Source organism: Numenius arquata, chromosome Z (genome assembly GCF_964106895.1).
Source record: "Numenius arquata chromosome Z, bNumArq3.hap1.1, whole genome shotgun sequence".
NCBI lineage: Eukaryota > Metazoa > Chordata > Aves > Charadriiformes > Scolopacidae > Numenius > Numenius arquata.
The window spans coordinates 12,495,742-12,517,371 of NC_133616.1; positions in this window are offsets into that span (position 1 = coordinate 12,495,742).

Consider the following 21,630-nt stretch of genomic DNA (forward strand, 5'->3'; position numbering starts at 1 on the left):
TTCATAGGGGAGGTGCTCCATCCCTCTGATCATCTTCATGGCCCTCTGCTGGACCTGTTCCAACAGGTCCATGTCCTTCCTGTGTTGAGGACTCCAAAGCTGGACACAGAATTCCAGGTGGGGTCTCACAAGCGTAGAGCAGAGGGGCAGAATCACCTCCCGCGACTTGCTGGCCACACTTCTCTTGATGCAGCCCAGGATGTGGTTGGCTTTCTCGGCTGCCAGTGCGCACTGCCGGCTCACGTTGAGCTTCTCATCCACAGCACTCCCAAGTCCTCCTCGGGGCTGCTCTCCAGCCATTCTCCGCCCAACCTGTATTTGTGCCTGGGATTGCCACATCCCAGGTGCAGGACCCTGCACTTGGCCTGGTTGAACTTCATGCGATTTGCACGAGCCCACCTCTCAAGCCTGTCCAGGTCCCTCTGGATGGCATCCCTTCCCTCCAGCACGTCAACCGTGCCACCGAGCTTGGTGTCGTCGGCAAACTTGCTGAGGGTGCACTCTATCCCACTGTCCGTGTCTCCGACAAAGATGTTGAACCGCACTGGTCCCAGTACCGACCCCTGAGGAACACCACTCGTCACTGGATGTAGCTGCTGTTGCTAACACTGGCTAAGTAATGGTCATATGTCTTCATATATATATATTGTTTCTTAGCGTTGTGATAAAATACTCTTGAAATAGTTGGATTACTGTTGCCAATGTGCATACTTCCCAAAGGAAGTAATTTTCTTCATACTAGCTTGGATTATTGTCTGCAGTGAAAGTACTGGACAAGTGCTTTTTGCCCTGAAGTGATTATTAACAGCTTGGGAAATACCAGAGTGAGACATTTCCCGGGGTAAAAATGAATAGAGTTATCACTTGGGTATCTGCTTGCTATAATCAAGGGTATTTATGATTGCAATGGTTTGGTTAATGGAAAGACAACTCTGCTTGGGGAGCCTGAAAAGTTCCTAAAATGCCTTGTAGGACTTGAGTAGCATTTATGATGATGTAAAGACTGCCCTCCTGCCTGTTCAAAGAAACCTTTGAAGAGTATTTATTTGCAGTGTGCTTGTCCCTACATATACTCTACTTTTTTATCTTTTTTTTTTTTTTTTTTTTTTTTTCTAAAAGGTTTGTCAGCATATGTTAGATAGTCCCGTTTCAGTAATAGGGGAACTAGTCACCCTGATTTACTCTGAGACTGTGTAGGGAAAGTGTGTATCTTTTTCTCATTTTCACACAGTATCTATTATGTTACTATTCCCTAGTAATGTTCCTTTTACCTATCAAACCAATTTACAGTAAAATGTGGAAAATGTTTGTGGCTTATCTATTAAAATGTTTGGGAAAAAACCTTTGGGCTTAGGGGGCAATTTTTTCTAAATAACTTATCTAGGCATTTTCCCCGCTCCTATAAATTTGTTCATGCCTTGATATTTTAATTTTCTGGCACTGTTTTGCAGGAAGCTGGAATGATTTTTTCCTGTGATCATTAAAGAGTTTTGCAACTCCTTATTTTTAACGTGTTCCAGTTGCAGCTGTTGAAAATGGACTTGCAAAGTCATGGCTGGATGCATTTCTTACCAGATTTTGTTAGATTCCTATATGGTTATCTGTCTGAGACTGTTTGCTCTGTAGTCTGAGCACCTGTTTAAAAGAGAGAGAAATGTCTGTCAGGACTATAAAATTGCAAGCTTGTGATATGCCATGTGAAAAGGTGAGGAGAGGGAAATGTACAGCTAAAGAAATCAGCTATTTTCTGAACTTTTTTCAGTACATGTTCCAGAAACAATATTTTATGTTTTGAAGGCAAAAACTAAACCCAAACTGTTAAAAAATGCTAAGCTTAAATTTGGAACTGCTTTCGTTCGAACATGAGTTCATCAGGTGCACTTTTTTATGCAATTTTTGAAAAAGTTAAAGCAATGATTTATTTTTTTAAAAGAAATCTGCCTAGATAAACACGATGTTTAGCACCACAAAACTTTAAAGATATTTGAATCTATACCAATATATAGTTTTTAAGTGGTTTTATTTGCTTTTGATACTTGAAAGCATTCATCTTAACTGAACAGGTAAATTTCTATGAAGCTTTGTGAAAACTTCGGAGCCTTCCACAGATGGAGGTCACTTCCTTGGCTGAAGGAAGAGACCTGTTAACTTCTTGTGTGGAAGTTCGTGGTCAAAGAGGCGTCTGTGTGCTTTGGGCAATGAATTTTATCTGCTTTAGGTCAGTATTGCCTCAAAGTCTTGCTGTTAGCAGTCTGCTACATTAATGAAGGGCACAATTAACTTTTTTAGAATTTTTCATGTATTTCTTCTATTGAAGTAAAATTTGGATGGATATTTAGCTTTTTTAATTAAACATTCCAGTTTGTGTCATTTTGTCTTCAAGAGGATCGTGATTAGTACATAGTCAAGAAATTTCGAAGTCTGCAATTTATATGTTCAGGTTCAGTACCTGTACAGTACCTGTAACAGTTCAGGTAATTTTCCAGCTCTGTTTTGCACCTGGTTACATTTCCGCTTGAGGCATTGCTGATGTACATCTGTAGGCATCATCGATGGGAGCAGCGTTTAGGAAGGGAGTGCCGGTGCAAGGTAAGGTAACGCTGTTCTGTTGCCAAGCAGGTCTTTTTTCGTTACGGATCTTTCAAACGCAAGAGGTATGGAAGGTAAAAGGAAGTAGAATGAAAGAGCTCAAATCACTGCTTTTCACATTAGAAGTATATGAGATCTGAATTGAAAACCTTTCTGTAAAACAGTTTGACAACATGTTGGTAAATCTCCAACAGTGCATGTGTGGGAGAGTGGGATAGAGTGCACCCTCAGCAAGTTTGCCGACAACACCAAGCTCGGTGGCGCGGTCGACACACTGGAGGGAAGGGATGCCATCCAGAGGGACCTGGACAGGCTTGAGAGGTGGGCTCGTGCAAATCGCATGAAGTTCAACCAGGCCAAGTGCAGGGTCCTGCACCTGGGACGTGGCAATCCCAGGCACAAATACAGGTTGGGCGAGTACTCCAGGAGAATGGCTGGAGAGCAGCCCTGAGGAGAAGGACTTGGGTGTGTTGGTGGATGAGAAGCTCAACATGAGCCGGCAATGTGCACTGGCAGCCCAGAAAGCCAACCACATCCTGGGCTGCATCAAGAGAAGTGTGGCCAGCAGGTCGCGGGAGGTGATTCTGCCCCTCTGCTCTACGCTTGTGAGACCCCACCTGGAATTCTGTGTCCAGCTTTGGAGTCCTCAACACAGGAAGGACATGGACCTGTTGGAGCAGGTCCAGCAGAGGGCCATGAAGATGATCAGAGGGATGGAGCACCTCCCTTATGAGGACAGGCTGAGAGAGCTGGGGTTGTTCAGCCTGGAGAAGAGAAGGCTCCGGGGAGACCTCATAGCAGCCTTCCAATATCTGAAGGGAGCCTACAGGAGAGCCGGAGAGGGACTCTTTGTCAGGAAGTGTATTGGCAGGACAAGGGGTAATGGTTTTAAATTGGAAGAGGGGAGATTTAGGTTAGATATTAGGAGGAAATTCTTTACTGTGAGGGTGGTGAGGCACTGGAACAGGTTGCCCAGAGAAGTTGTGGATGCCCCATCCCTTTAAGTGTTTAAGGCCAGGCTGGACGGGGCTTTGAGCAACCTGGTCTAGTGGAGGTGTCCCTGCCCATGGCAGGGGGGTTGGAACTCGATGATTTTTAAGGTCCCTTCCAACTCTAACCATTCTATGATTCTATGATTTCAGAAAGGTGAGATTTTTTTTTTCTGGGTAACCTCATTAATTACTTTTTAATAACATATTTTCTTTAACAAATATTCATACAAATCTTGATGTAAGTGGCTACTAAATGCAAGTTCTGTGCTGGCAACAACACTTAAGTAATAATTCAGTAAAGATAAGTGCAGCGTATGTGTGTGCTGTAAGTTTGTAAGTGGTACTGTGGTGGATTCTCCCTCTCTGGCTGGGTGAGCAGGGTGACCAAGGAGCTTAAGCCATGTCTTACCAGGAGATAACACCACCATCCTGAGCTGGGATTAGAGAAAGACAGAACTAAACTGGCCACAGCTGCACCAGCATGAACACCAAGCGGGGTTTGATGAGGAGTCCATCACTTTGTGCTGTGAATGCCGGCAGCCTCCCTGAGCCCATTAAGCTCTCCCGTACAGTGGTGGGCTGCATGGTGGTGGTCTCCTCTCCCAAGGCTACTCCTCGAGGCTGAGAGACCTTTTACCTGGCATCTGGTAGCTGCTGCGAGATAAGCAGCGTTTTATATTCAGCCTGAAAGTATATTGTGTGCTAGGGAGGTTTATATATCCAGCTATAAGGATAGAGTGAGTATAGTAAATGTAGGGAGTAGTAGAGTGTTTGACCACTGTCTAAATTATTGTTTAAATCATCACTTAAATCATTGTCAAAACACTGTTTGCCATTCAATTATTGCTTAGTCACCATTTGATTGCCATTTCATTTTCATTCATTCATCAATGAATTACCATTTGATCATCGTTTAATCATTAATAAAACCCTTTTAGTTAACATGACTTCTCTCAATAATTCACCTGTGGACAGGTACTAGATCTCAATCCATGCACTTGGATTTCTTGGCTGTTGTGGAGTGGAGGGGTCGTTGCAAGTATTTGTTGCAGAAGAAATAGAAATCTACATGTGTGTGGCCTCTAATGACGCTGCGTTATTGGGTTGGAATCCTTCGCACTGAAAGTGTTTTCAAAAGCTCCTAGATACTTTCTTAATCTTTTAGGGGTCAACCTCCTCCATGGTTTATGGAGGACTCTGTTGTGAATCGAGTGAAGTTGGCTCAGAGGGAGTTCTGGGCTATGAAGGCAAATAGTTGTGAATAAAGCTTGTTTGAGGGCGCTGTACTGCTGGCTGCCGGCAGGGCTGAGGCACCCAGAAATGAAACATCTGTTAGAGTGCTTTCCTCCACTTCTTGACACGTGAACCTTCAGTCAGTACTTTGACTTTGGTGGGACAGGGATTTGAGTCATTGTTTTCAAAGTAAATTAGAGTTGAAATTAAAACATTGTCTTAAATAACACCCTCTTATTGTGCTAATGGTGGGACTGGGGATATTAGAGAACAGTTGTCTGCAGCCCTCAGGAAAAACGTTCCTGTGTCAATTCCATTTGATGACTTAGTTGGCCGATGTTTTGCAGATATATTTTTGTCTTGGTATGACTAGTTTGAGCAATATGTTAAAACAAGACAATGTTCATTGTTCAAGATATTTAGAATAACATATGTGTTTACTGTTGCTAAGAATTTTGTTGCAGCCTGTAGGAAAGCTGCCAGAGCAGTGAGATGAAAACCAGCACAGATCACACGCCCCACATAGTCCCTCTGTTGCCTCAGGACCTCACTATTTCAGACAACACTGAGCATTTACTGCTGTAAAATATGTGAAAATCTGCAAAATTTGTGAAGACGGATGACTTCATGTCGGCTTCTTGGCTTGTCCTCTGACAAGGTGGGCCCCATTCGTATCTGTTCTTCTGAAATAAGGTATTTTTTGTCACATGAAGTGAATTCATCTCGCTACAACACACAGGTTTTCCTGAACGATCAGCAATCTTGCTATGGTCATACCTTTTGTAATTCTCAGTAAACCGTCACCCCTGTCAGCTTCTCAGTGCCAGTGGATGTACCTCCTGGGATACTGGTAGCAGCAGCAATGGCAGCTATGAGATCCTGCTGTCTGCTTTGTTACCTGTCATCTCCAGCACTCCTTGGCACCTGGAAAAAGGAGAATAGTCTTCCACCAGAGTCTGCTCTGAAATGAGGCAACGTACTATTGCAAAGTACAACAAGAGACTCTTTGGACTCTTCTTGTGGACAAAAGTAATTGCAAGAACAGCTGTATGGAGTGTACCCCTAATCCAATAACTTGTATCCAGACAAATGTGGGCCTCCTGTCACTGAAAAAATGGCTCCAAATTTCCAGCATGAGGAAGGCTCACTTGCACATCTCTGGATTATCTGTTTTACTCCTGCACCAGGTAAGATCCAGGATCAGCCTATGCACTTCTGTCACCAACGTTTTGAGAAAATTTCAGACTGGCTTTGCCAAACTCTGAAGAGAGGGAACCGTCTCACAGTTGAGTCAGTATATGAATATATAAAAAACTTTCCAGTCTCATCTTCAAGGGCCTTATGTTTAAGTTATGCTGGAAAATTTAGAGGTGCTGTGTAAGCAAGGGGTCTGCTCTTGCTTTTTAGCACATGAGGAGGCAAATGCAGTGTGGGAGGGGTGTAAGGGCAGTGATATTCATTGGTTGGAGATGTATCTATTTAGATTTTTCCAGTTTTCTGGCAGTATAAGTGAGCAGAGCTACAGTCTGGGGCCAAAATGTTAGAGCCATGTGAACATCTTTCCAGAACTTTCTGACAAAGCAGTTCATCCTTTTATAGCTTTATTTCATTTGTAGCTTATATGTCTCTCAACAAAAAGCTCTCTGTCCAGGTAAGACAGGACACAGCATTGCTAATATTTGTCCTGGCCAGGTTTCAGGCTCCTCTTTGGCTATCTTTGGGGCCTCTCGAGGTCTGGCTGCTTCTTCTGGGTGCATTCTCTTGGAACATGGGTCGCTTTAAGATACTTCAGCCCAGAAAGTCTCCTCACTGCTCAGACCATCAGGGGGCTGTTAGGTGACAGAGAGTAACTGGGGTAGGGTTCCTAATCAATGTGCCTCGCTTCAGCTCACCAAATCTGAGTTTTCAAGCACCGGATATTTCTGGGATAGTCTGGGCTCTTCTTTAGCTTTTTTCAGCTCCAGTTGGCTGCAGTGTTGACCCCATCAACTTTTAATCATCCGGCTTCTAACTCCTTTTATCCCATGGTAATTTCCATCTAGAAATGGGGAATAAAAATATTTTCTTCCTCTCTTTTTCTTTTATTTTTTTTTTTACCAATCCTTTTTTATTTAATTTATGATCTCTGCAGAAATAGGATGCATTTTCCTTGTTTGAATAGTGCACAACTGGGAAGGACATGACATTTCCAGCTGGAGCCTCTTGCCTCCAAAGGATAAGAAATGGTGCTGGACGCACAGACAACTAGCTTTAAAACCTGTACAGATGTGTGTGAGTGCAAACAGCCACTAGATGTCAGCATTATTTTAAATATTAAGCAGCCGAGATACCAACTGGCCGTTCCTGCTTAGAATACGCCGATGTGAAGTTGATTTCTGACAACATGAGCCTTGGTAACTAGTACTAGTATTTGTGAAATCCTCAGTGAAACTTGTGTTGCTAACTGCTTACTAGGGTGAATCTTCTTAATAATTACCCACATTTTAGTCCTCAATGAAAAAGACATTAATACCTGCTAAAACAGCTAAGAACAAAGTGAGGTTTAATAATAAGACATTTGGAGTTCAGTTGTGCTTGCATTCAAGCATGGATCCATCAAAGAGGTGAAGAAGTCAGCTCCCTGCCAGTAAAAATGCTTTTGCGTCATGGAGACCCTCAGAAAAGCTGAAGAGCTTCCTTGTGCAGATTAGGGCTGCATCTAGGGAGGAAGTTGTCTAAAGCAATTTAGTGGCTCACTGATGCAGAAAATATGTAGTCCTATCCCTCTAGCCGTTGCTCTTTAAGTGGCTAATTTGGCAGAAAAGTAACCCAGCAGGAGCAAGCAAGCAAGCAAGTAGTTTTCTTTTGGGGGAGAAGATGATCCCTCTGTCATCAGATGAGTGCCTGGGTCAGCACCAAGGGTGAGACCGTGCAGCTGAGGGCAGGGAGGAAGAAAGGCAGAGGGCAACTCTTCTTGACAAATGCGAGTCATTAGGTTTTTCCTAATTTCTATTTTCTCTCTTTGCCCAGGAGGCACAATATATGCTTGTTCTGTAGAAGACTCAATTTCCATTCCCTCTTGCTCCTTTTGCTTTTCATGGTTATTCCTTCCTGTTTCTGCCTTATCAAAGATGCCAGGTAGAGCTCTACAAGTGTCTCCTGCAGTTCTCTACTCTGCGCCAGTTTTCTTGTCCTCAAGAGAGGACTAATCCATTGTTTCACTAATCCATCTCTTCCCATTCACATCACTCTTAAACATTTCCTTTTTCTGTAATTCCCACAGTAAGTGATTTGCAAAAGTGCAATTAACTCTTTCTGTATTTCTAGCCTTGTATCATTTCTTCATTGTGGTTTTTTTTGTGCAGATGTTGGGTTTGTGTTGGCAGATCTCTTTATCCATCTTGACATGAGGCGTTTGAGAGGACTTAAGAGCTGGCTGGAGCAAATGGCAGAGGGCCTGCAACTGTAAATCCATTAGGACAAGGGCTCTCTGGCAAAGAACTGAATACAACATCAGTGCTCAAAAACTAAGAATAACATGATAATAGCTCATCTCAGGCTCTGCTTCATGTCAGCATTGAAACTACCTCTGCTGACTTGCAAAGGACATATAAACTCCCATTCTCTTTCTCTTTGGTATATGATTATGGTTCCCATGCTGCACAGTTACTACACAGTTCATCATTTTAAGTGGTTTATAACATTTTGGATTTTATGTGGGCTTTTGAATGCTTCTGCTAGGCAGATCTTTTCCTGAACTCCTATTTTATCTATTACCATTATTCACTCAGGGAAAATCCCGCTTGAGTTTCTGGAGGAAGGAAAGAAGTTAGCCCCTGTGGCTCGTGAATCCCTTTGTCTCAAATGTATCCAAAATGAAGAGGTTTTGAATTGTGATTGAATCCTATACTCCCTGAAGCCCTTGTATGTTTTACAAAATTGTTATGTTTGGTAGAATCCAGTAAATACCAGACATATACTTTATTCTGAGTTGGGAATTCTATATCCTTCTGGAAAAAAATACTTTATTTCCCACATGTTTTGACTACATTATATTGGCGCCATTCATGTCACTCCACTTAAAATTGTGTCAGCATTCTCATTATAAGTTGTTTTTCAGAGGTTATAACTTGGACATAAAAATTTGCTTTCACTTAGAAACTTGGTCTCAGCCCAAATGTAATTACCAAAAAATAAATACAGATTTTTCCATACAATTTATGTTGTTGTTTTGGGAGAGGAAGGGAGAAGAAAAAAATTAGCACTGAAAAATGGCAAAACATGCATTATAATTTACTCTACTTTGACCAATTAAATGATGGAAAAATTCAGAATTTATCAGTCTTATTAAGATGTAGTAAATTGCAATATGCTTAGTTTTATGTGCTTGTTAGGTGGGAAGATGGAGAGAAATAGATCTGAACATGCACAGCAAGATGCATTTAAGTTCTACCCTTATGGGTCTGCAGGTAGCATCCCCTTCAGCATCTTTCAGAAGCTGGGAGGACTGGACATGTTGAGAATCCCCACCCCTACTCTGGATTTTAAATCCCATGAATTTGGAAGTGCCTCAGCCACTGAGTTTATTACATCTCTTATGTGTCTCAGAAGTTATACTGCGTGTACCTTTCCCTGGGGTGCAGGAATATATTATATAGAACCAAGGTACGGTATAACTAAGCAAATCCATGTTTTGTGGCAGGTGCATAGAGTTGGGGGTGCCCCCGATGGGGCATCTCTCTGGGTGAATCGTAACCAGGGGACACTGTTTGTAGGGCTTCAAAGCACATCTCTTTTCTTTGTGATAACTGGTTTACTGAAGTTCCAGTGATTCTTGAGTTTTGTAGGATCAAAGACAGAAAAAAAGAGCAAAAGGATTGTTTTGTTATTTGGATTTGTTGAAAAAGCCTTGCAAGAGTCCAGCTAAATCAATGTCCCTCTTGCTATGTATATTTACAGAAAGCTTCAGGAAAAAGGCTGGTTATAAAATACAGTAGGGAAGCCAGGTGATATTTCCTATAAAAGGAGCGGGAAGGCATGCTTCTTTAATAAATCTACTGCCAACATTATTTTTTACTATGAGAGGAGAATCTAGGAGCAAACTTTAACTGCCTATTAAGTTAATCAGGATTATGTTAAAGATGAATTTCAGCAAGCAAGTGTTCTGTGTAGTTAGGATTTTCAGCAGTGGTAATTGCTGAAGATCACTGGGCAAATACTTTTACTGATAACAGAGACTTTAGCTGAAAAAGGTGGCTTTCTTGCTACAGCGAAATGTGAAAAAATAAAGCAGACTCTCCTCACATTTAAAACCCAGTGACTGTAGAATGTAGATTGTAGAGTTATGCTTTTCAGCTTGTGTAGAATTTAGGGAGATAAAGGGAGACATCACATCCAGTGTGAGCTCTCAGACAGTACTGGGTCTTTCTTTCCAGTTTTCTAAACATCCCTTTCTAAGCAAAGGAAGTGTAAAAAAGAATATTTTGTAAAATTGCCGATCTGAAAAATGTACCATCAAAAAAAAAGGATGAAGTTAAGCCTCATCCTGAAGGAAAATCAGATGATGTCTGTGAAACAAAAAGCTGCAGGTTCAGGAATGTGATTAAGAGTGGATGGAGCTGGAGAAGCCAGTGTTGAAATGTGCCTGTCTTCCCCCTCCCCCTCCATGGAGTTCTGGATATGCTGTCCATGCTCAGGTAATTTGTTATGCCAGCATAGTTTCTTTGGATTGAAGCAACATCTGGGATTAACTGAGTGCCTTATGAGTGCCCCAGTCCAGTCAATACACTGGCAAATAACTCTGTACAGCAGGAGCAGTCACCTGTGTTTTCAGGGTCTCAATGAGAAGAGATGAGGAACTAAAATCAGAGAGAGGGTCGGTTGTGTGGCTTTGCTCCTGATGACAAGAGTCTTTATTTGTGATGGCAAATGATCAAGAGAAGAGGTCCTTCCCCTTTGCTTCCTGGTGAAGCTCAGCTGCAGTGCTGGGTGCAGTGCTGAGCCCCCCAGTATGAGAGAGATGGATTTACTGAAGTGAGTCCAATGAAGGACCACAAAGATGATGAAGGGAGTGGAGCATCCGTACTGTGAGGAGAAGCTGAGAGTTCTCAGCCTGGAGCAGAGAAGGTGGGATTATCGACGTGTATAACCCCTGATGAAGGGGAGTAAAGAAGACAGAGCCAGACTCCTATTAGAGAAAGAACAAGAGGCAATGGGCACAAACTTGAAATACTGCAAATTTTATTTAAATATACAAATTTTTTTTTTTATTATTCCAAGGGTGAGCCAGCACTGGAATAGGTTTTCCAGAGAGTTTGTGGAGAGAGTCTTCATTCTTGGAGATATTCCAAACACTGCTGGGCATTACCCTGGCCAACTCGCTCTGTTTGTCCCCTTTGAGGAGGGGGATTGGACTAGGTGATCTCTAGAGGCCCATTCCAACCTCATCCTTTCTGTGAAACGTTAACTTGTTGAGAAGTAGATCATAGAGCTGGGGCCAGACATGCCCCTTACAAAAGATTTAACAATATAAATTTCTACTGAATATTTGGTTTCCAGCAACAGTTTTTTGAATCAGGACAACAAACCAGCCTGACTCAGCATCACAGCAACAAAGGTAGTGAAAACCAGGATCAGAAACCATGGAGGGTGAAGGATCCTCAGTGTCATGGTGTCAGTGGTTTTGCAAGTTTGGCCTTGAAATAAAATGTTCCAAGTGAAGGCTTAATACCAGGCTTAAAAGGACAGTTTTCCCTGTTACACTGTAGATAGCTTTTCTTTAGAAACGCATTTTACAGAACTTAGCACAAACAAGTTTTTTTTTTAATTTAAAAAAATCCATAAGTAGTTTACTCTAGAATAGATTTTGACCACAAACATATGTCCCTGAAGAGTCAAATCCTTATCTGGGGAATCAGATATCACGGCTCTGTTCTAGTTCATGAAAATGTCAGCTATGATTCAGACCTGGCTTCGTTCATGAGTGAAGGCTAGGATGAGCTGAGGCTGATTCTAAGCTGATCTGCTGGGGAGCAGACTGAGCTTTTAATGGGGGTAAAGAGGTGGCTGGTAACGAGGAAAATTAAAAAACTGGTGAGTGAAGAATATTGCCTCCTGAGTAAAAAGATGGGGAGCATGAAAGTCTGGACTTCAGTGCAGAGAAGTTTGGGATATGATCCCTGACAGATTGACTGAGTTGAAGAGGAGGGATGTCTTAAGGGGAGAGATAACTAAGGCCCAGCTGCAGGGAGGAGAGGAGGCAGAGATGAAAATGCACTTAAGTGCAGTCTCTTAGGCTTTGATTTTGCGAACAGATCTGTTCAGGCAAACCCTTACACCCACGCAAAGCCCCATTGAAGATAATGGGTGTTTGTGCAGGCTCACATGCATCAGCTTGCAGGAATGGGGCCCCGAGTCCTCGGGAGGAGTTTACACCGAGAGCAGGCGACACAAGAAATATTTGGAACTGGCACATCTCAGCAGTTCCTGATTTTGAACCAGAAATTGAGAGAGTGAGCTGGTCTTATGGAGCATCCAGGAAGACAGAGCTACGTTTGTGTTGTTGTGCTGTTGGTGCTTCTGTTATAACCCCCAGTGGAATTTACGTTTGGGATATTATTCCCTGCCGCCCCCAAATATCTTTAAGGGTAAAATTTGTCAGATGAGCATTCAGCCTGAAAGGCTGATGTCTTCCAAAATGTGAGGGCAATTGGTTCAGACACTCAGCTTTGCAGGGAATCTGGGAAGAAAAAAAAAATCAGCTGATTTCTCATTTGCTTTACAAAATAATATTCTACACTAGAAAAGCTGGGTGATGTGGAGAATGTCGTTAAGGTTTGTCATTAAGCTAAACTAGATTATTCCTTGACACAGATCCTGTCAGCACATATCTGACTTATTTTAGAAATGCTGTGGACTTCATTATTTTGCAGTCCCTATACTGTATATTTGAATTTCACTGACAATTTCTAACCAGTCGTTTCAATTAGAGGGCCTTTATACTTCACGTTTTACTGTGACTGCACTTCCTAGTGGAGCCTGGCTGTTCTGAATGGCAATTGCAAAGGCCTAATGCGACAAGGTGATGACTGAGAGATCTTTATTACAATTTTATTGCTCCCAGGGCAAGACTAGTATTTGAGTGTCATCATCTTTGACAGCATAACTCAGCTCCGGGTTAGGCAATCTAATCCCGAAGGATCTGCAGGGGATGGCCATTCCCACTGACTGTTTTTTGATCACGCCTTTCCCAGAGTTTCTGTGGAAGATGCTCTAACCTCCTGTTTTAGCTAAAATCCATATTGTCTGTGCCTACGAGCATAAAAATTCTTTCAATATCGGTACATTTAATGCAAGTCCATAATTGGGAGTGATGGGGTTTTTAGTATGCTATTAAAAACATATTTCAAAGACCCAATGAGATCTTAAATATTTACCTTTCAAACTTTATGCCTATCTACTCTCTATCTGGGTTTTATCCTGAATATATGTTTACTGTAATAAATGGCAATTCTTGTCAATTTCTTTTTGCCACAAACCAGGGAGTTTACTAGTTTAATTCAAAGGCAGACACTTTCGGACATCTAGATAGATCCATGGTGTTGCTGCACCTGTGTGAGGCCCTAGCAAAGACTGGGGCTCCCCAGTCTTTGGGGAGATGGGTGAGGAGGTTTGTGATTAAATTTAGGAAATCAGGAACGTGGTGGATCCATGACGTGGAGGGTTGCTGTGCTCACAAGTCCCACAACACAAGAATTAGGTGGCACTGGGTGAAGCTAGTTGGAGAGCTTTAAGTCAGGAAAAGGAAGGCGCTTTTGGAGCCTATTGCCACAGGCGGTGGTGGAAGCAGGTTCAGGTTCAAAAGGACGTGACAAAGCCATGTGCATAAAAGGAATCTGTGAAAGACCAAGGAGGAAAGTACTCACTAACGTCCCTGGTTCTGAATGCTGTGGAAGGATGGGGAAACAGCTGGTAGAAAGTAGTGCACTTATGAGGCCATTCCCTAAACAGTGTTTCCTTTACCACTGCTACGCGTATAATACTAGAATAAATGGACCATTGGTCTGACTCGAGGGCAGTTTTATAACAGAATCTGGGCTATTACAGATCCTGACTTATATGTTCACTCATTCATAAAGCAGAGAGGCAAGGTCTTCGTGTGTAAGAATTATAGAGTCATTTAGATTGGAAAAGACCCTTAAGATCAAGCCCAACTGTTAACCTAACACTGCCCAGTCCGTCACTAAACCACATCCCTAAGCACCACATCTACACATCTTTTAAATACCTCCAGCGATGGTGACTCCACCACTTCCCTGGGAAGCCTGTTCCAAAGCTTGACAACCCTTTCGGAGAAGAAATTTTTCCTAATATTCAATCTAAACCTCCCCTGGTAACTCTTGAGGCTGTTTCCTCTTGTCCTATCAGTTGTTACTTGGGAGAAGAGACCAACCCCCACCTTGCTACAACCTCCTTTCAGGCGATTGTAGAGAGCCATAAGGTCTCCCCTCAGCCTCCTTTTCTCCAGGCTGAACAACTCCGGCTCCCTCAGCTGCTCCTCATAAGACTTGTGCTCCAGACCCCTCACCAGCTTCGTTGCTCTTCTGATAACTGGCAGGCCAGACCTAAGCAGTGACAGAACCAAAGCGCAAAGTTTCCTTTTGAGTGACTGTGAAAGCAAATTAACTTGCAGGACAGTAGATAGCACCAGAAATGTGGCTCATTGCATTCTTTATCTTCTAGTTTTGTAAGATGTAGCTGGCAGAGCTGATGCAAAACTTTCCAAATGCAATTCTGTTGTGGTCAGTGTGATGGCAACAGAGATTAATTTGGCCCTGGGTGTCTAATTTCTTAGCTTATTGAAATATAATTCTAAAATATTTTCTTTCAGCTTTTAATAATATTTTCCTTATTTTTGGAAGATCTGCAACTTAAGCAACATAAGACTGATTGCATATAAGCCTGCTGTAGCTAGAGAGCAATGTCTTAGTTCATTCTTAAACAAATATTATCAAAAAAGCATCAAAATTTATCCTACGCACATAGATGGGATAACATATTCAGAGGTATATTTGCCTTTCTGTGGCTTTGCTTAAAGCCAGTTTCAGGTTAAATCTCTTTTGGTTTGTCTGAGTGTGTCTTTGACTCTTTTTGGTCTGCTTCTTGTGCAGAGCTGATCCACAGATACTCTGAAATTTGATCACTGCTCATTTGTGTGATCTTTCTTAGCTCTTTTCTCAATCTGTGTGGTAATCTGATCCATGTGGATCTCTTGTGTCCATTTTTAATATTGTGTATAGAGCAATTACTTCCTCTCTTCAAGTTATACAAGGTATCTAGTGAAATAACCTGGGTCCTCAAGCACTGCAGTAAAAAACAGGGATCTAAGTCTAAAGTTCTGTCTCTAACCTGTTATGATTTTTGTGGTGCAGCTTGTAATCCTACAGACTAAATTTACATTGTTGTTAGTTTAATTTACTGACATAGCCAGGAAAACAAACAAGAAAGAAATATTTGCCGGTGAAGGAAGGGAAAGGAAGAATGTCTATCGCAGTATAATGGATGGGAAATTGCTAAGGCCTCTTGGGGAAACTTCATTTATTCTGTATTTTTACCAGTATCATAAAAGTCACCATGTTTCTTGCTGCACTGAAGCTGGTAGACACAGAGATATTTCCCATTCATGACCTAGAGACAGAGCAAAGCTGCTGTAGGGCAGTACCGAAATCTCTCTGGTTTTGGGAAAGAGAAAGGTCCTGTGGGCATCCTGGGGGTAGGGGGGGGCAGACCTCAGGGCATAATCCTGCAGCTCACCCAAAATGTGCTCAGTGCTGCAGGATTCCTACTTGAAATTGGGAGGGTTGCAACTTTCTTCCAGGCTTTCTAAGTATGACTTTCATTGCCCTTAAAATCTGTGGGACAAGGATGCTCTCTGACTTGGTGGCGCTTTTCTGTAAGGCAATGATGGAGGGGTTGTAAGAAGAAAAAGAAGAGAGAAGGCAGCTTCCCCTTGTGGAGCAAAAGCTAAGCGTGCTCAGGATAGAAGATCTGTCACAAGGATATGCAGTCAGTTGATGGTGCTTTGCGTCCAGACATGACGGCAAAGGCATAATTCTGCAGGGCACAGGCCAATGCGTGAGGGATAGAGGGTAGGAGGCATCTTCCCTTGGAGTCAGGTGTCCTGTGTTGCCTCCATCAGAGAGGTGTTTGAAGCAGCTGGCATTTGAGACAAGACATCGAATTAGAGATCAACAGGCTGATCCAGGCTGGGAATTTCCTGGTACCAGAAACTAACACTAACTGCAAGCCTGTCCAAGCTGAAAGGAGGGCAAAGAATAATTATGTGGTTAGTAGGAAATAATATATTTTGCATGATTTCTGATTCAGGAATAAGTAATTGCATTAATAAAAGTGGTAAGGAGGCCTTGTGACATCTTTAAAAACTATCAATGTTTTTTCAGGAAATGCAGGCTTATTGTGACAATGGCACAGTCAATTCTCCTCTTCCAGATTTATACGTTACTGAGCACACAGTATGTGACCTTTCATCACAATATCACATAGCATAAGCATGAGAGAATACAGACAAGGCTGCCAACAGGGGAAATAAACTTACAAAAAAAGTCTTTCTTCCGAGATATAGTTGAGATAGGCAACGAAGGCAACGAAGGGCAACGAAGCTGGTGAGGGGTCTGGAGCACAAGTCTTACGAGGAGAGGCTGAGGGAGCTGGGGTTGTTCAGTCTGGGGAAGAGGAGACTGAGGGGAGACCTTATTGTTCTGTACAAGTACCTGAAAGGAGGCTGTAGAGAGACGGGGGTCGGTCTCTTCTCCCAAGTCACAGATGATAGGACAAGGGGTAATGGCTTCAAGCTGCGCCAGGGGAAGTTCAGGTTGGATATTAGGAAACATTTCTTTACTGAAAGGGTTATCAGGCATTGGAATGGGCTGCCCAGGGAGGTGGTTGAGTCACCATCCCTGGAGGTATTTAAGAAACGTGTAGACATGGTTCTTCAGGGCATGCTCTAGTGTCCAAGATTACTGGTTTGCGGTGGGGTGCTGTGTGGGTGGGTGATGGTTTTTGGTTTGGTTGTTGTTGTTGTGTGTTCAGGTGGTGGGTGGTGGTTTTGTTTGTGGTGTGGTTTTTTTTTTTTTTTTTTTACTGTTGGTTGGACTCGATGATCTCTGAGGTCCCTTCCAACCACTACGATTCTGATTCTGATTCTGATTCTGATTCTGATTCTGAGATCTCTTTTTGATCTTCTCAGCCTCAGTTTCCCACAGGAACTACAGTTTGCCAATTCCCCACTCTTAAGTTTGCTGGGTAAGAAAACTGCTTTTTTAGCTATAAAGTTACTTTTCCCAAATGGTGCACTTGAAGTTAGGAGAAAGTGAAAAAAGTTAGTCTATCTATTTAGGTAGTATCTTCATTATCTCTTAATAATTCAAATTATTTTCTCTTCTTCCCTGAAATCAATCAAACTGAAGGCAAAACATCTTCTTCCAGCACCATTTTATTTATATTCCTACATTTTTTATTTACTTAATGTTGACCATTGGTCTTCAAATGCAAAGAGGTAAACACTGAAGAGTATTAAATGGCAAAAATCCTGTCCTGTTGACTTCAATCTTATTGACCTGGTCAGGCCATAATCTTTACTGGCAACATACTCAGGAGTATCCCCCCTTCATAAATGAAAATTTAAACACTAAGCTCTGCTCAGTGTGTGCTAGTGTATACTTTTGAGGGAGCAGCGAGAGAATATAATTCTCTGTCTATAGATAAATTTAATAAGTATAAAGCGCATTGCTCAAGCTGAACAATGTTTAGCATATTCTTGTGCTTTTTTTTGACTAGTAAAATATATCTTCTGCAAAAGGCTTTCTCTGGTTCTTCATCACCTCTGTTCTAAGGAGTTTTGCTGGCTGCTTTTCTTTACTTCTGTTTCTCGTGCCTTCAGTAAACTGCATTTCTGTGCGTGCTGTGCATAGCTCTCTGTTTCCTTCCTTCTGGCAAATGGTTTCCCTTTATCATCGCGTTCCTGCCCTCACCTATTCTTGCTGCCTCTTACACTATCTTTGATGTGTATCTTGAGCTGTCATTCTTTTCTTTTCTCAGCTCACTGCATCTGGTGTGATACATATTCTCGCTCATATTCTTCACCTCTTCTGTGTTCTCTGACCTTGTCTCCCCCTGTTTGGGAGTGCTGGTCCCAAAGCATTGTGCCTGCAGTTGCAGGATCAATAGTGGGCTCCCACACGGGTGATCCAGAAATCCGGTGTGCAAGCCAAAAAAAGACGGTGGGTTAAGATCAACTTTAGCTGCTATAGATCTATACAGCCGAAAACAAACCTTTTTTTTTTTAATTTTGGGGGCTGGGGTGAGTAGTATTCATGTTATTTCACTGTGTATCTGCCTGTCTATGTAGCTGTGGAGGCTGAACCCGGGGAATGAAAGAGCAGGAATGTGGACCTGGACATGGGGTGGAGAATGAGATCACCCCTTTTTGTAAGGGTGTAGGCATAGTTAGGCTTTATCTGATCATGAAGCCAAATCCTGAAGTTTGACCAGTTTAAGGAATATGAAGAAGGGGTAAAATCTGACTTTAACATAGTCTGTTTTGAATAGCTAAAAGAATAAAAACCTTCAGAAGGAACACGGTAACCTGGAAAACAAAATCTTTTGACTGCTTATATCTGACTGAAGTTCTGTTGTCCCTGCAAAAATGTGCATCTGGACATCTCACAATGTTTTTATCGTGTATTTGTCCTTGTGAAACACAAAAAGGCAGAAAAATAATAGCCTGTTTTCTTTTACTTCCTCTTCTGCACAGTTGGTAACTGACCTCCAGCACACCTTAGATGTGTGGGAACCCACTTGTGGGATGAAAAAGAAAACAACTGTTCTTTCAGGCAGATTACTTTGGTGTAATGTTAGCCACATAACAGCATCTACCCTGTTTTAAGAGGGTGGTCTTGGGTCAGCGAGATGTCTCACAGAGGCTAGAATGTTAATCTTCAACTCTCTTATCACAGGGCCTTAAGGAAACTTTTTGCCCAAATCCCTCTGGCACTCACTGGGGAACCAGCATCCAATTCACTGTCTGTTGCAGAAATGACAACCCTCATTTGCTATTACATTTGGTAAAGTCACTGACTCACTTACAATTTTGCTTTTGCCTACTAGATGTCTGCTACTTAAATAAGGTTTCACTGCAAACAGGAATCAGGATCAGTCTCTGACAGCTTTTTATTAACGACTAGCGTTTGTATCCCAGTGAAAGGATTTATCCTTCCACTTTTTGCTCTGCAAAGAAAGGCAATTATTTTTCTTAATTATTTCCAAAGTAAAAATTGATGGAATCAGAGCTGCTTTTTCTATCGCTAAAAATGAGTCTCCAATTGCTTTATTTCCTGTTGATGCTCATAATGTAAATCAGCAAACTCAGCACACAGGACTGCTGCATTGAACCCAGACTTAAATCCCACCACTCACACTCAATTCCTCACCACCTAAATGACTCAAACACAGCATTGCTGCAACAGCTCCTCAGTGATCAGAGCTGTTTGTTCGTCTTCTGGCAACAAGTGTTAACTTACTTACTTTGAAAATAGGTCCTATTACAGCCTATTGTTTTACATAAACAAAGAAACCAAAAATCTGCTTCAGTTCCAGGGGGAAAGGCCAAAGCCGGTGTCTGATCAGCTATTCCGGTCAAATGGTCTTGAAACAAGAACTTGTTTTCTCAGTTGCAGCAGTTTTTAGTGTAATCTCTATGGGCTACATGAAACTTCAGGAATCAGTGATGAATGGTGTCTCACGTGGGTTATTATTTTATTTTCTCTGGACTTCAGTGCTGCTTTGGGCACAGTAAACCAGGCTCTCTGGAAAAGTGTCTGCAAGGGCACAAGGTTGTCTGAAACGCTGCTGGAGTGACTTTCAGCTCTCTTTAGCCAAGGTTACACTGAAATTTAACCGTGTCCAGACTACATTAGTTTTTTTTTTCCCCAGCTGATAAGATTCAAGATGGATTTTTATTTTTGGAATCTAGGACTTAATCTGAAGTTAAATTTATGCAAACATCTTTGGTTCATATTTAGGTGATAAAATTTTACACTTTCTGAAATAATGGCTATAATTGTTATGCTTGTCTGTAGAGATAATTACCCATGTGGCACATGTCTCATCACTTAGAGAATATTAGTTCCAGAAAATACACCAGAATAACTTCTCACTGATGGGGCACAGAAGTCCTGAAAGATGTTTTCACTTTAAAATGTCATTCATACTCTACCAAACTGTTTTCAGAACATGGCTTTATTCTATCTGTTTAATACGTATTTCAGAGAGACTATACCTCTTGACACTGTTCTTCCTCTAATGTTTAGGCCCAGCATATGAAATATCTACATATGTGAACCTGCAATAAAATGTATATTGTTCCCATATACTTGTTAAAACTGTTAAAGGTGGAGAATGAGCATCTTTTTACATTTTTTAAAAAACTGTAGTGTCTATCACATATCCATTCCACCATAGCTGTCTCTGTGGTGGCAGCAGTGTGTAAGCCATGCCTTACAGTGTTCTGAGGGCCTATCAAGATCAGTGAAGTCGTTTGTGATGGAAGCAGGGATAATTTCTGGCTTAGTGTGTCAATGTGGGCATGTCTATGCTTGAAATTCAGCAGGAACACAACCTATACCAACACATAGGTGAGTATAAGAGGGGGAATAGCAGGGCTGAGCTCCACATGCAGTTGATGCAGCGGTGACATTTTGCCATGAGCGGGGAGAGCTGCCCTGTGGTGGTGGCTGTGATCCCAGAACAGGTGGAGGTGCATTGAGACTGATGGCCTTGAAGTCACCTAACACCCCTAAAACACGCAAATAAATTTTACAGCTGAAACTGTGTGTGCATTGTGCTCGGCTGCCTTCCCTTCCCTTCCCTTCCCTTCCCTTCCCTTCCCTTCCCTTCCCTTCCCTTCCCTTCCCTTCCCTTCCCTTCCCTTCCCTTCCCTTCCCTTCCCTTCCCTTCCCTTCCCTTCCCTTCCCTTCCCTTCCCTTCCCTGGGGAGGGGAGAAGGGTTCTCCTTCATCTCTTCAAATTCATTGGAAGAAGAAATAAAGCAGTTGATGAAACATATTTTTGGTGGGATACCTTCCTGTAGGAAAGGTCAGGCAGTTCAACAGCTCTCCCATCATCTCCTCCTGCTCTTCCTCCTTTAGTGCCTCCTGCCAGTGAGGAGGAGGAAGGAGGGAGTGCAGAAGCAGCAAAGAAGAAGGAATGGAATCTGGGAGGAGAATTTAGAAGCAGAAGAAACTTGCCGGGATATTTGCAGCTTCACAAACCTTCCCCCTATCCTCTCATTCAGCGTGCCAGGTGGTTCCCACCCTGTCTGTAGGCAGCAGGGGGCATTTCTGAAAGAGGAGACACAGCCTGGCTTGAGTCACATTAGGGAGAGTCAGTTTTAGGGGTGGGAAAAGGCCTCTGCTTTTCCCCCCAGATTTATGGCTGCAGTGGAAGCTCCTGTCATCCCTCACTCTGCACCTGTGTCTCCAGCCGCTTCTCCACTGTTGTTATTTCCAAGTGATGACTGATTGCATGCAGCATGCAGGCTGGGGCTCCTCCAGGTGTGCGCTCCAACTCCAGGAGATCTCCACTGGCCATGGAGGGCCCGCTGCCTGCAGACCTAGACACATTTGATTAAAAAGGACCTGCCAAAAAGCATATTGTTCTCTATTGTTGGAGTGTTTATGTTCTAGTTTTTTTCAAGAGTTCCTGCCAAATAGCAAGATAGCCATAGATAGCATATGCAATGTGTTTATTACTGATGTGAAGGG